Source organism: Colossoma macropomum, unplaced genomic scaffold (assembly GCF_904425465.1).
Source record: "Colossoma macropomum unplaced genomic scaffold, Colossoma_macropomum, whole genome shotgun sequence".
NCBI classification, from domain to species: domain Eukaryota; kingdom Metazoa; phylum Chordata; class Actinopteri; order Characiformes; family Serrasalmidae; genus Colossoma; species Colossoma macropomum.
Window position 1 is genome coordinate 336,124 of NW_023495723.1, and position 15,544 is coordinate 351,667.

Below are 15,544 nucleotides of genomic sequence, written 5' to 3' on the forward strand. Positions count from 1 at the left end.
GTTGGGATGTATGAGGATGTTGAGCAGTGGGTAAAGAAATGCCAACGTTGTGTACTTACCAAAATGCCTCAGCCTAAGATACGTCCACCTATGCAGTCATTCTTAGCTACCAGACCATTGGAAATAGTTGCTGTAGATTATACCCTGTTGGAACCAGCGACAGATGGTAGAGAGAATGTCTTGGTTGTCACAGACGTGTTCACGAAGTTTACGCAGGCTTTCGCTACTCGAGACCAAAAAGCAGACACAACCGCTAAAATTCTTCTAAAAGAATGGTTTATGAAGTATGGTGTGCCTGAGCGCCTTCATTCAGACCAAGGCCGAAATTTCGAAAGTGAAGTGATTGCAGAGCTTTGTAAATTGTATGGAGTCAAGAAAAGTCGTACCACACCTCATCACCCTGCTGGAAATGCCCAGTGTGAGCGCTTTAATAGGACGCTGCATGACCTTTTGCGCAGTCTCCCTCCAGACAAAAAACGTAGGTGGCCTGAGCATTTATCAGAAGTTGTATATGCATACAATGTGACACCTCATGCGACAACTGGGTATTCCCCTTACTTTTTGCTTTTTGGAATGGACCCGCATCTGCCAATTGATGCTTTGTTAGGACAGACTGCCGGGGTACCAGCAAAAGTTGATTGGCTAGCTGTACACCAGAGGAGACTGAAAGAGGCACATGCTCGAGCTAAAGAGTATTCCGAACAAAAAGCTGCAGAACGCATAGCTTTCCAGCATGACAAAACCTATTGTCCACCAATTGGTGTAGGTCAGACGGTGTACATCACCGTCCGCAAGGGCGGAATAAAATACAGGATGCCTGGCAGTCTATTCCTTACAGGGTAGTGGAATTTCAAGGGACCACTTATTCTGTTGAGCCAGTAGAAGGAGGCCCAATGAAAAGGGTTAATAGGGTTGATATTAGGCCCTATGTGTTTACTCCCATTCCTACCCCAAGGAAAAGAAGCAACCTTCCTAGAGCTGAGACAGCTGCTGTTAATGACAGTCAGTCAGATCCAGAATGTATTGAGGAGGGTGTGGTTTTGGAGGAGACGTGTGTTCCAAGGCTGCAGACAACAGAGGGGACCTGTGATTCTGTTCCTTCCTATGACATGACAGAGGTAAAACCTACCAGTGTAGAGGTTGGTCCTGAACCAGTGGAAACAGATACTGGTTCCAGTTCAGAGGTTCACTTATTACCTGTGCCTACCCCTCGTAGGAGCAAGAGAACCAATGCAGGACAGCATTCAAACTTGCATCATGAGCCCAGATCCATATTAGAGTCTGTTTCGCTTGACTCGGTGGCAGTTTCACAAATATTATCTAGCCTGGGTACAGCATTTTTCAGAGAGGCTTGAAAAGAGGTAAAGAACCTTATGTAGTCACCGAGGACGTTGACTCCTGAGCAGGGGAGAATGTAGCCAGGTGGTGAACTATGTACAAATATCTAAGGTGTGTGTGTACCTTTAAGGGCCACTGTCTGAACTGCTGGCGCGCTGAAAGAGGAAAGGGTGGGGCTTGGAGCAGGAGCAGAGAGGCAAGGCTCAAGCTGGAGATAGTGGGGTGCTCCATTGCAAGTAAATTTTCGTGTATCCAGAGCCATCCTTATGAAATATGAGGTAAAAATGCAAAAGCACTGACCAATATAGTTTTATCTGTCATGTTAGCTATGGTGGATGCCTATTTTGCCTTTTAAAAAAAGGTAACTTAGAAGAACTACAGCAGGATGGGGGCAAATTGCTTTGTTTCAGTGAGGTGGTGTGTTCCCCATGTTCAAGTCCTGTATTTTTGGTTTACAGAAGCTGTTTTGTCCAATTTCACATGATGACATGCTAGGATTTCGTTTGAGTAAGGATCTGTAAATCAAGGTGAGCTTATGAGAAAAGATCAATATAGTTCTGAAAGTGGTAACAATGGTGAAAGGTTATTAATGTTATTTCTCCATTCTCTGTTAATAGTGCCACTACCATTCACTGTGCTGTGTTCTGATTGGTTTTACATTGTGTACCTTTTTTATTTTTATGCCTATTTTGAGTAGAATTGCATCCAGAGCTGTTTAGAGTCTACCAAAAAGTTACACTGCAGTGGCAGTAAGCCTAAACTCAGCAGGGTACTGTTGTGTGCTAGGACTTGTAGATTTTGGTCAGCAATACCACAGATATTTGATGAGCACGGGACATATAGACTGTGTAGCTGAGCAGTGCTGATACTTGTTAATTATGTTATTTATTTACTTTCGAGGCTAATTGTAAGATGCCAGTGATTTATTGCTGCTCATTTATTTTAATTTGATTTATAATAAATATACATTTTCTGTATTTCATAAAATCCCTAGACTGGGATCTATCAGAATAAAATACACCCCAAAAGTATTTTGTCATTTGGTGTGCGTCTTTTTCCCCGGTGACTTATACGTACATGTTGAAAGTAGCTACTTGCTATTATTTGTGATTATAACAGTTATTTTCTGTCATTTTACTGAAACCTCACCCCGATTATGGTTATAATGGACTGTTCCATGGTGTTCGGTGATGACACGAATGTTTAAAGACAGACTACTTTGAAAAAAAGCAATAATGTGATAATCTATATCTGGGTCATTTAATTAAAATTCAATAAGGTCCAGTTAGACAAAATTTCCTCAAGCGAAGGTCCAGAACATTATAATGTCTAAATGGCATCATGATTCAATTCAATTAGAGCCGCCATGTGAAATAACTTCACTCTGACTCACTTTCTTCTCTGACTGCTGTGTCTCGCCTCATCCCTCCCCTGTGTGTGCGTCATAAAGTGACCCAAGTGCAGCAGAGAAACGTAAAAAGAGGGAGGAAAGCTAAAGGTTTGTCGATACACTCCCACAGCAGAATTTATCAGACAGCAGAGCGCTGCACAGGCTCAGCAGACCCACACAACGCTAGTGTTAGTGTCAGTATTACAGAATGTTGGTTGAGATCGCTCCAGTGTTGGAGTGATTACTCAGAAATGTATCTTTTCAAATTACTAATTACTTCTCTCAGAACATCATGATATAATGTTATTGATCACTTCCTGCAATAATGAATCTCATTACTCGTTACTTTACTAAGTTTACACCCTGACTTACCGTCCAGCTTTATGAGTTGTTCTGATACTCTGATAACCTTGTTGTTGGCTGCTAACCCACTGAGGAAAGTTTCTTTTCACGTTTCTTTTCTTTTCGCATACTTTAAATAGATTATTTGTCCTCGTATCTGGTTTGTTGGGGGGGGGTGTGAACAGTGCAGTGTGAACTTTTTGTAAGTCGCTCTGGATAAGAGCGTCTGCTAAATGCAGGAAATGGAAATGTAAGGGAGCTTTTAGAGGCAGACGCTTTTAGAGCTGGACTCAGACTGATTTTATCTACATCCTTATCATTGAATCGTGCAGACAATTTGAAAACAATGCTGGACTTCCCCTTTAGTCAAGCATAACCGGCTTGGGTTTATTTACAGTAAAGCAAACAATGGCTTTCCTTTTAAATGAGCTTTACTGTTAATTACTGTCTTTCTAAATAATGCACTGATTAAATTGTTGGATTTTTTCCCTTTATTGAGTAGGAAAAGTGAAAGTGCTCATTCGGTTCAGTTGGAAACTGGTAGTGCGTATGATGAATATATCAAAGTTGGAAATATTCAATAAGAAAGGAGCTCCATCTGACACGTCATCTGATTCTGCAGGATGGAACAAGCACACATGCACTTTACACACACACACAGAATTAGCTCAACCTGAAAGTGCACTTCACACATACATACACACACATACACTCCAGAAATAGATGATACACCTATGTGTACAGGGGTTATTCACAGTTTCAACTTCAGCAGGGTGGCAGCTGAAACCTCCTGAACCAATTATCATATATGTGTGGCACACACACATACGTAGCAACAGGGACTTTCTGGGACTTTTCGGATAAATTGTCGTATGTGTCATTTTAAGTAGGCGTCACTCCGGGTATATAAGTCTGTGTATTAGAGACTCAGCTTCAGACAGCAGCTGGGAACAGTTTGAATTATATTCACCAGGTACTGTGCAGCTTCAATGACAACTTCAGATTCCTGTAAATTCATGACAACCTTAAATCTTATTGTCATATGATGTGCTCTTCGTGACTGAACGACATCTCGTTTATTCTAGACTAGAGGTGATAACTCTTTTCCGTTCAGTTGGTGGAGAGATGCGGACAGTTAAGTGAAGACTGTGTAAATTGTTGACCGAGTTGTGGGAGTGTGTTAAGGTCGGCTGTGGCTGTGATTTGTCTATCAACAAAATGCTGACCTGAGTTCGAGGATAGGAGAGAGGACAGAGAGTTGAGTCTGATCTTAGTCCCAGTAAAAGGAAAAGTGCTGACCGCTCCCTCGAGCGCGAGACATTCAGGGTTGTTTGAGGCAGCAGAACTGAGGATAGAACAGGCCCTGTTAGTTTAAAGATCAGTGTACTGGTCCAAACTGAGGGAGGATGTTTTGGGAACTTCTCAGCTAGTACTTGACAGATGATCATACATTGTAATTTGAATTTATCAATGTTTTAATTATTGATGCAAATTAAAACTATGAATACAACATTTAAGTTTACGTAATTCAGCATCATTGAGAAAATCTAATTTTGGTGTTTTATTATTAGATGAGCAAACGTTCAAAGGTTCAACCTCTAAACAGTTAGTGTTCGTGTTCGTTTCCCTCTGTAATATTCTGTATGTAATAGTTTACATAGTATATTTTATAGCACATCTCTGCTTGACCTTCATATGTACAGACAGTCATATCTGCATATGTACAGATATCCACACGGCTCACATGTACAGATATCCACACTTCTCACATGTACAGATATCCACACGGTTCATATGTACAGATATCCACATATCCACCTTAAATAGTACAGCAGTTCTGACACCTGAAGCGCCGGAATGTAACTGCTGCACCATTTAAGGTGGAACAGGGAAATTCGAACAAGCAGCTGGTGAATATCTGACTTCAGCTTCATATCACTGAAGAATTAGGGGTGGGCGGTAATAAATAATTGCCCCCCTCTTTGAAGGCATATGATGCCCTAAATGTAACTAAAGCCCAGCAGTGAGGATTTAATTAGAAATGAATGAGATCCATGTGACACGTCGTGTGACACGTCATGACACGACTGAGAATAGTCCACCAACCAAAAATATCCAGTCAACAGCATCCTGTGGGCAGCGTCCTGTGACCACTGATGAAGGACTAGAGGATGACCAACACAAACTGTGCAGCAGCAGATGAGCTATCGTCTCTGACTTTACATCTACAAGGTGGACCGACAAGGTAGGAGGTAGGAGTGTCTAATAGAGTGGACAGTGAGTGGACACAGTGTTTAAAAACTGGACTTCAGACTACAGTCTGTAATTGTAGAACTACAAAGTGCACCTATATAGTAAGTGGAGCTGATAAAATGGACAATGAGCATAGAAACAAGCAGGTGGTCGTAATGTTACGCCTTCATCCACCAGGGTTTACACAAGCAGCACTGCCACCTACAGATGGACTGCAGTAACAGCCATTATCTGTAAGTATAGCCAATGCATAAGTCATGTCTGATTAAAATGGGTTTAAAAGAATGATTTCTGAACAAGTTGGGCATCGCTAACAGAAATACAGCACAAATAAAGCTAAGCCTCACTGAACAGTGACAAAGCAAAAGGTGAAATGTGCCAAACGTCTGTATGATTATAATATAGGACGCATGTAGGTCAGTTAAAAGTGCAAAGTGCTTTATTTGGGGTAATCTAATGTTCATTGTCCCCCTACAGGTATGGCAGAGGGCGGACCCAGACCATGAGGCAGCATGGTCACAACTGGCAAAATGTCCAGAGGGGAGGGCAATCCATCAACTGGGACCAGCAATGTGAGTCAGCTGATTTAGATACTAGGAAGCTGCGGAGCCATTCTTTGGCCTGGCACAGAAAAAGCAGCTCTGGAAGTCCTAAAAGCTGGCACTGGAGCAGCTCTGGGAGCCAGCACAGGAGATGCACTCCAAAAAGCTGGCAATGAAACCTGACAAGGAGCAGCTTGGGAAGCCGGCATCAGAATATAGCAAGGAGCCAGCACATGAGCTGTACAGTGGACCACCTCAGTAAGAGCAGCAATGTGGGAAGCTGCACTGGATCAGGATGGGGAGCCGGCACAAGAGCTACACAAGGAATGAGCACCAGAGGAACAGCAGCAGCTGGGGAATTTAACACTGGATCAAGGCGTGAGGCCGACACAATAGCAGCCTGGGAGCAAGAGGGAAGGCATTGATGGGCCAGTGCTCTCTGTAGCACTCGGCAGAGCCCTGAGGACAGGCAGAGCCTTGAGGACAGGCATCGACGGGCTGTAGCACTGGGTGGAGCCTTGAGGTCAGGCATCGACAGGCCAGTGCTCTCCATAGCACTGAGTGGAGCCTTGAGGGCAGGCATAGACGGGCTGGTGTTCTCCACTACACTAGTTGAAGCCTTGAAGTCAGGCATCGACAGGCCAGTGCTCTCAACAATGTGACACCTTCACTTCTTTTGAGGCTCTTTCCATCAACATTACAAATCCGGCCACAAAAAAGAAGGCATTTTCATTATTTAACATTTACAGACCACCAGGACCCTACTCAGAATTTCTAAAAGAATTTAGTGATTTCGCTGCAAACCTAGCTGTGTGCATTGATAAAGTAATGATTGTAGGAGATTTTAATATCCATTTTGAGAAGGCAGATGACCCACTAAAAAAGGCATTTACTACAATCCTAGACTCTGTTGGTATTACCCAAAATGTAACAGGGCCTACACACTACTGTAGTCACACTTTAGATCTAGTTCTGACACTTGGACTTGACATAGACAGGCTTAATATCCTACCGCAAAGCTCAGTAATCTCTGACCATTACCTAATCTCTTATGAGCTACATCTTAGCCATAATATATGTACGTCCCCTCGCTATTCTACAAAGCGCGCAGTAAAACCATTTACCGCCCTGCAATTCATAGAAAACCTCCCAGTACTAACAACCCTAGTCTCCACTCCATCAGACCCAATGGAGCTAGATGTATTAACCGACTGTTTAGAAAATACCTTTCGATCTACTTTAGAAAATGTGGCGCCACTTAAATTCAAAAGGATAAGACAGAAAAAGCTCGCCCCATGGTACGATGATGAAACCCGTACCTTAAAACAAACAGTACGGAAACTAGAGCAGAAATGGCGATCAACCAAGCTAGAAGTGTTCCACTTGGCCTGGAAGGACAGCCTTATAGAGTATAGAAATGCTCTCACTAAAGCTCGCTCAGCATATCTGGCCTCGCTGATTGAGAATAATAAATAGAATCCTAGAGTACTGTTTAGTGTGATCTCTAGAATTACAAAAAATCAGGCAGGTACTGAACCACAAATTCCGGCGACTCTCACCAGTGACGTTTTTATGGACTTTTTTAATAATAAAATCGAAAATATTAGACAACAAGTTCAACCCACAGTATTAAATCCAACTTGGCTGTCATCTGATGTGGCTGATATAAAACATAACGTAGTTGCAGAAGAAAGGCTTGAAACTTTCAACCCATTCCCTCAATTAGAACTAGAGATTATCTCCTCTGCAAATTGCACAACCTGCACACTTGATGCAATCCCCTCAAAATTACTCAAAGAAGTGCTACCAGTTATCATTAATCCTCTTTTAACTATAGTAAACTCGTCCCTTAGCCTGGGCCATGTACCCAGAGCTTTTAAACTAGCAGTTATTAAGCCTCTGATCAAGAAACCAAACCTTGATGTTAGCGTATTGTCTAATTACAGGCCTATATCTGACCTGCCATTTATATCTAAGATTTTAGAAAAAGCTGTAGCCCAACAACTTAGTTCATATCTACATAAGAACCACATATATGAAACATCTGAATTCAGGCCACATCACAGCACTGAGACAGCTCTAGTCAAGATAACAAATGATCTTCTTCTTGGCTCTGATCAAGGCTACATATCCCTGTTGGTACTACTTGACCTCAGCGCAGCTTTCGATACGATAGACCACAATATTCTCCTAGAAAGGTTAGAAAACATGGTTGGAATCACAGGGACAGCCCTATCGTGGTTCAAATCTTACTTAACAGAACGTTATCAGTTTGTAAAGGTAAATGATTCATCTTCCAATTATTCACAAGTAAGATCTGGAATTCCGCAAGGCTCTATTTTAGGACCATTATTATTTACATTATACATGTTACCGTTAGGCACAGTTATAAGTAACCATGGCATTAACTTTCACCGTTACGCAGACGATACGCAATTATACATATCAGCCAAGCGTGATGACAAATACAGGTTAAAGAAAATAGAGGACTGTGTAAAAGATGTGAAAGGCTGGATGTTGCATAACTTCCTCCTTCTAAACAGTAACAAAACAGAGGTTCTCCTTCTGGGTCCAAAAGAGGCAAGAAATAAATTATCAGATTTGACTTTAAATCTTGCTGACTTTCCAGTTATACCAGGTTCAGCAGCAAAAAATCTTGGTGTCATAATTGATCCAGATTTATCATTCGATCAACACATAGGCAGCATCACTAGGACAGCTTTTGTACATCTTCGCAATATCGCCAGAACAAGAAATGCCTTATTGCTGCACGATGCAGAAACATTAGTGCATGCCTTTATTACTTCAAGGCTAGACTATTGTAACGCACTACTGTCAGGATGCACCAGCAGGAATTTAAGTAAACTTCAACTAGTTCAAAATGCTGCAGCCAGGGTTCTCACTAAAACTAGAAAATTTGATCATATCAGTCCAGTTCTATCATCACTCCATTGGCTGCCTGTTAAATTCCGTATTGATTACAAAGTTCTTTTATTGACGTATAAAGCCCTACATGGGCTCGCTCCTGAGTACCTGCAAGACCTTATTTCCCATTACGAGCCACCACGATTACTCAGATCACAGAGTGCTGGCTTTTTAATAGTTCCCAGAATTCAGAAGGTTTCATCTGGGGGACGAGCCTTTTCTTATAAAGCCCCCAAACTCTGGAATGATCTTCCAGAAAATGTTCGGGACTCAGACTCAGTCGCGATCTTCAAATCTAGGCTGAAAACTCACTTGTTTAGTTTAGCTTTTGGTAGCTAATGTTTCCCCTTAGATAAAGGCAGCAGATCCAGGGGTCCATGGACGCAGGGAATTATAGTAAACTGAGACTGGTGCTGTCGTCCCGCCGCTCGCACGCGATCACTCAGGTTTGTAGACGGTGGAGTGGAGGGATGCCAGATTGTCTCAGGGTGCTCCTGTGTCTGTGTGCCCTTTTGGTTCTCTCCTTTTAGTTACGCTGTTATAGTCAGATCTGCCGGAGTCATTAGCCACACTCTGGAAATGATTTACATATTACTATACAAACAGCCATACAGAACAAAACTAACTCCATCTCCCTACCTTTTTCAGAGTAAACGACTGCCCACCTGTCCAGCCGGACACTGATGGATGATTGTCTGTGGATCTCTCCTGCTACCTGCTTCAGAACAGTTGCCCACACCCCAGTTGCCGCCACCTGCCTTGGACTAGCTGCCCACCCGACACTGAAGTGGACGCCTAACTATTACTACTACTACTATTAATATTAGTAGTATAATAATTTTGTACGTAGTTTGACCAGAGGAGGATGGGTCCCCCCATGTGAGCCTTGGTTCCTCCCAAGGTTTCTTCCTCAGCTCTGAGGGAGTTTTTCCTTGCCACTGTCACCCCTGGCTTGCTCACCTGGAGGATTTACATTTCATGTTAAAACTTTGTCCTTAATGGATTTCTGTGAAACAGCTTTGTGACAACATCAGTTGTAAAAAGCGCTATACAAATAAATTTGACTTGAATTGAATTTGACTCTCCATAGCACTGTGTGGAGCCTTGAGGGCAGGCGTAGATGGGCCAGTGCTCTCCATAGCATTGCCAGAGCCTTGGAACCCTGCAATGTCTCAATGCCATTGTCTGGAGCTCTGGGCAGTGCTGTGGGACCCTCCTCTGCTGTCGGGGACTCTGTATCCGCTGTGTCCCCAGCAACCACTAGGCGACACAGGGCCTGGAGTTAGATATAGCACCCCCCAAAAAAATTTGTCTGCTATGGATCTAAGGTGAGGATAGTACTGTGTGACCTCTGGCGTCGGGATTTCAGATCTGTCATCCAGCAGCATGCCGCAATCAGACTTGGAAGCACTACCTGAGTTTTCCCATTAGTTGACTCAATTATTAAATTGCTCTCCACCCTGTAACCTCCATGGTGCCTGAACATGTTTTTTAACGTGTAGGGGAGTCACTCTCCGTGGATGCCAAATAATTAAAAGATCTCAGATTTTGCCAGTGCCTGGTTACTCTGGTCATCCAAAACTGGATTCATCCACTTAGCTTTCTCATGAACACTGGTAGGATATACATTTACCAGAAAGATCTTGGAACAGGATCTGGGTCTAAAGGACTCACCACAAATCTGTGTGCACTTTGCTGTGACTGGAGGTGCTGCAATTTCTTCCCTCTCCCTGCCGTGCTCTCTCTAAGTTTAGAGCTTTCTACTAACCAGGGAGGTGGACCAGGATGCAGTGCAGAGTTGTGCAAATCACTGTTGCACTATATACATTTAACTGACTTCTTGCGGTCTTTTGCTATGTGATTAGTGGAACCACAGCATCTGAAGTAAATGGAGTTCTCCTTTGCATACGCCTTCAGTTTGTCTGTGTGCGTATAAATGCATGTGGCTTGTTGTGAATAAAACATTGCTGGTGTGGCTCATCTGCTCTCTTTTCCTGATTAGCACTAGGCTACAGGCATGGCTGATACCCCAGTCTTTCTCACTGACACTACCACCTGTTTCCTGTACCTTGCAGGCTTCTCGTCTTTAGAGATGTCAAGTTGGTGGAGTTATGTGAAGAAAATGAACACACAGGCAGATGAGAGTGGGAGAAGAGAGGGAAAGTCCCCCCATGTGAATGAATACAGGGAGAGTTAAGGGAACCCGAGTATAAAGGGAACCCAAAAGTAAAGGGACCCCCCCCCCCATGACCCATGAGCAAGAGACACAAAACTGAGCTTGGGCAGTCCTGTATTATTTCCTTGAAAATTATGTAAATGTTTAATCACAAAATAGTAGAGACTTTAAGCATCAAAGGCTGAAGGGAAGACTGCATCAATCAGAGCACTGATGGAAACCAAAGTCACTAGGCACCAACTCTACCATGACAACAGAAATGGAGTGTCTTTGCTCACTTGATTACATATTTTCACACACATTTTTTAAATGGATTGTGGGACATATTTTCAGAAAAATTGAAAAATCAGTGTCTTTGAATCAGTGTCTTTGAAAAGTGTACACTGAAGGTAGTGTTCTAGTTAACCTTGATCCCTGTGAACTATCAAATTATAGACCCATCTCGAATCTCCCCTTTATATCAAAGATCTTGGAAAAAGTTGTAGCAAAACAATTAAGCTCCTATTTGCATAGGAATCAAATACATGAAAAATTTCAGTCTGGTTTTAGGCCACATCATAGTACAGAGACAGCACTAGTAAAAATTGTAAATGATCTTTTATTATTCTCTGAGCAAGAAAAAGTGTCCTTGTTAGTCCTCCTTGATCTTAGTGCAGCATTTGACACAATAGACCACGCTATCTTATTAGATAGACTAGAAAACCTTGTAGGGGTAACAGGAACAGCTCTTTCCTGGTTCAGGTCCTACCTCACTGATCGGTATCAGTTTGTTAATATAAACGGTGAATCATCTGCCCTCGCAAAAGTAAAGTATGGTGTTCCACAAGGCTCTGTTTTAGGACCTGTATTATTCACACTATATATGCTACAACTGGGCACCATTATCAGTAAACACGGCATAAATTTCCACTGCTATGCCGATGACACTCAGTTATATTTAGCAAGCGACCCAGATGATAGAATTAAACTTAGCAAGATTGAAGACTGTATACAAGACATAAAGGACTGGATGTTGAGTAACTTTCTCCTTCTAAACTCGGATAAAACAGAGGTTCTGCTTCTTGGTCCAAAAGCAGCTAGAAACAAACTGTCTAATTTAACACTTAAACTTAACAATTTCTCAGTTGCATCAAGCTCATATGTAAAAAACCTTGGTGTCATTATAGACCCTGATCTGTCCTTCGACGCACATATAACTAATATTACTAGAACAGCCTTCCTGCATCTCCTCAATATTGCTAAATTGAGAAATGCATTTTCTCTACAGGATGCAGAAAAGTTAGTTCATGCATTTATTACTTCAAGGCTAGATTACTGTAATGCCCTGCTGGCTGGATGTCCCAGCAAAAGCCTTAACAAGCTTCAGCTAGTCCAGAACGCTGCAGCCAGAGTTCTTACTAGAACCAGAAAGTTTGACCATATCAGTTTCATCAAACCTGCACTGGTTACCAGTTAAATTTCACATTGAGTATAAAATTCTCTTACTGACTTACAAAGCTCTAAACGGACTCGCCCCTCAGTACCTGAGTGAACTTCTCTCTCACTATGAACCATCACGACTACTTAGATCACAAGGTGCTGGTTTACTGTTAGTACCAGAATTAATAAAGCTACGTCAGGGGGGAGAGCTTTCTCATACAAAGCCCCCCGGCTTTGGAATAGTCTTCCTGTTAATGTTCGGGACTCAGACACAGCCTCAGTCTTTAAGTCTGAAACTTACTTGTATAGTCAAGCCTTTGGTAATTAGTTTTCCCTGTCAGTTCTATACCTGCCAGAGTCTCTGCTGCTCTGTTTATACTGTAATCTGTGATCAGTCACCCATTACAGAACTGACACCCATTACAGAACTGACTCTTTCTGTGTTTTTCCTTTCTTCGCGGAGTTGAACAGCTGCCCATCATGTGCGTCTGATGCTGCTGCCTCTTCTGCCTTGATCGGGTGCCACTGCTCGCCAGCCCTCTGGACCAGCTTGACCACCATTGAGCTTCATGCTGTACAACGCTGTGCAAACCTCACCCTCACAACCTGACCCCACTGATGCTGCTGCTGCTGCATAAACTAAAACTAATCAAACCATTGCTCCACCTGTTTTCCCCGTTTTGTACTATAACACTTTATACTAACACTGTTTGCTCTCTGGTGTCGACCAGAGGAGGATGGGTTCCTCTTTTGAGTCTTGGTTCCTCTCAGGGTTTCTTCTTCTTGCTCTTAGGGAGTTTTTCCTTGCCACTGCCGCCGCTGGCGATGCTCATGGGGGCTCGGACCCAGATTTTTCTGTAAAGCTGCTTTGTGACAACACCTGTTGTAAAAAGCGCTATATAAATAAACTTTGTTTGCTTGCTAGTTCAACATACAAGAAAAAAAAGAAATAAACCCGCTTAAGCTTCATATTTCAAGAACTATAGCAAACTGATGTTTCTGCTTTAGCTGCACAGTTTGCATATGCACATAACAGCACAGGGTTTTTCTGGCCACTGTAGCCATTCGTAACTCACCATGACACACAGAGAAAACTGTCATTGCTAACAGTGTCTCTGCTGCATTTGAATATGAAATGTGACACTGGTATGCGAGTTGAGTCAAGTTGACCAACCTGGAACTAGAGCCTTATTATCTGGAACTACATCTCTTTAGCTTGGAATAGCTCTATAGCTTGGGCATATAGCCATATAGCTTAGAAAAGCCTATAGGCTGAAACTACAGCCCTGTAGCCTGGAAGTACATCCCTTTTGCTTGGAGTAGTCCTATAGCCTAGAACTACAGCCCTATAGCCTGGAAAAGTCCTATAGGCTAGAATTACAGGCTTATAGCCTGGAACTACAGCCCTTTAGCTTGGAATAGCCATACAGCCAGGAACTACAGCCCTGTAGCCCGGAAGAGCCCTATAGCTTGGAGCTACAGCCTTATAGCCTGGAACTAGAGCCCTTTAATTTGGAATAGCCCTGCAGCCTGGAACTACAGCCATGTAACCTGGAAAAGCCCTACAGGCTGGAACTACAGCCTTAGTGTCTGGCACTTTAGCTTGGAATAGCCCTATAGCCTGGAATTACAGCCATATAGCCTGAAAAAGCCCTATAGGCTGGAACTACAGCCTTAGTGTCTGGCACTTTAGCTTGGAATAGCCCTATAGCCTGGAATTACAGCCATATAGCCTGAAAAAGCCCTATAGGCTGGAACTATAGCCTTATTGTCTGGCACTTTAGCCCTTTAGCTTGGAATAGCCCTTTAGCCTGGAATTATAGTCATATAGCCTGGAAAAGCCATATAAGCTGAAACTACAGCCTTATATCCTAGAACTACAGCCCTTTAGCTTTAAACAGCCCTACATCCAGGAACCACAGCCTTATAGCCTGCAACAGCCCTGTAGCCTGGAACAACCCTATAGGCTGGAACTACAGCCTTATTGTCTGGCACTTCAGCCCTTTAGCTTGGAGTAGCCCTATAGTCTGAAACTACAGCCCTTTAGCTTGAAATAGCCCTATAGCCTGGAACTACAGCCATATAGCTTGGGAAAGCCCTATAGGCTGGGACTTCAGCCCTATAGGCTGGGATTACAGCCCTATAGCCTGGAACTACAGCCCTATACCCTGGAACTACAGCCCTATACCCTGGAACTAGGCACAACCTACTACACTGGCAGTGGGAAAGAATTGCTCAAATAAAGGAGGAAAACTACACACAAGTCACTAAGTAATGTTAGCTTGTTACACAGCTGATGGACATTCCAAGAATGCAGTTTCAGTGGATGTGATGTGAAGAATAACTCTAGAAATGGGTAACAGTGAATGTTTTCAATGTGGTTGAACATTTTATAATAATCAAATTATTGTTTCCCTGCCAAACCTTAAATATTGTCAGTCATCCATTTAGAGTCTTTGTCCCCTTTAACTGATAAAAATCTGCCCCAGAGTAGTTAGTGAGTGTTGGTGTCATCACTCCATTGGCTGACTGTTAAATTCCGTATCGATTACAAAATTCTCTTATTGACGTATAAAGCCCTACATGGGCTCGCTCCTGAGTACCTGCAAGACCTTATTTCCCATTACGAGCCACCACGATTACTCAGATCACAGAGTGCTGGCTTTTTAATAGTTCCCAGAATTCAGAAGGCTTCATCTGGGGGAAGAGCCTTTTCTTATAAAGCCCCCAAACTCTGGAATGATCTTCCAGAAAATGTTCGGGACTCAGACTCAGTTGCAATATTCAAATCTAGGCTGAAAACTCACTTGTTTAGTTTAGCTTTTGGTAGCTAATGTTTCCCCTTAGATAAAGGCAGCAGATCCAGGGGTCCATGGACACAGGGAATTATAGTAAACTGAGACGCTGGTGCTGTCGTCCCGCCGCTCGCACGCGATCACTCAGGTTTGTGGACGGTGGAGCGGAGGGATGCCAGATTGTTTCAGGGTGCTCCCGTGTCTGTGTGTCCTTTTGGTTCTCTCCTTTTAGTTAAGCTGTTATAGTCAGATCTGCCGGAGTCGTTAGCCACACTCTGGAAATGATTTACATATTACTATACAAACAGCCATACAGAACAAAACTAACTCCATCTCCCTACCTTTTTCAGAGTAAACGACTGCC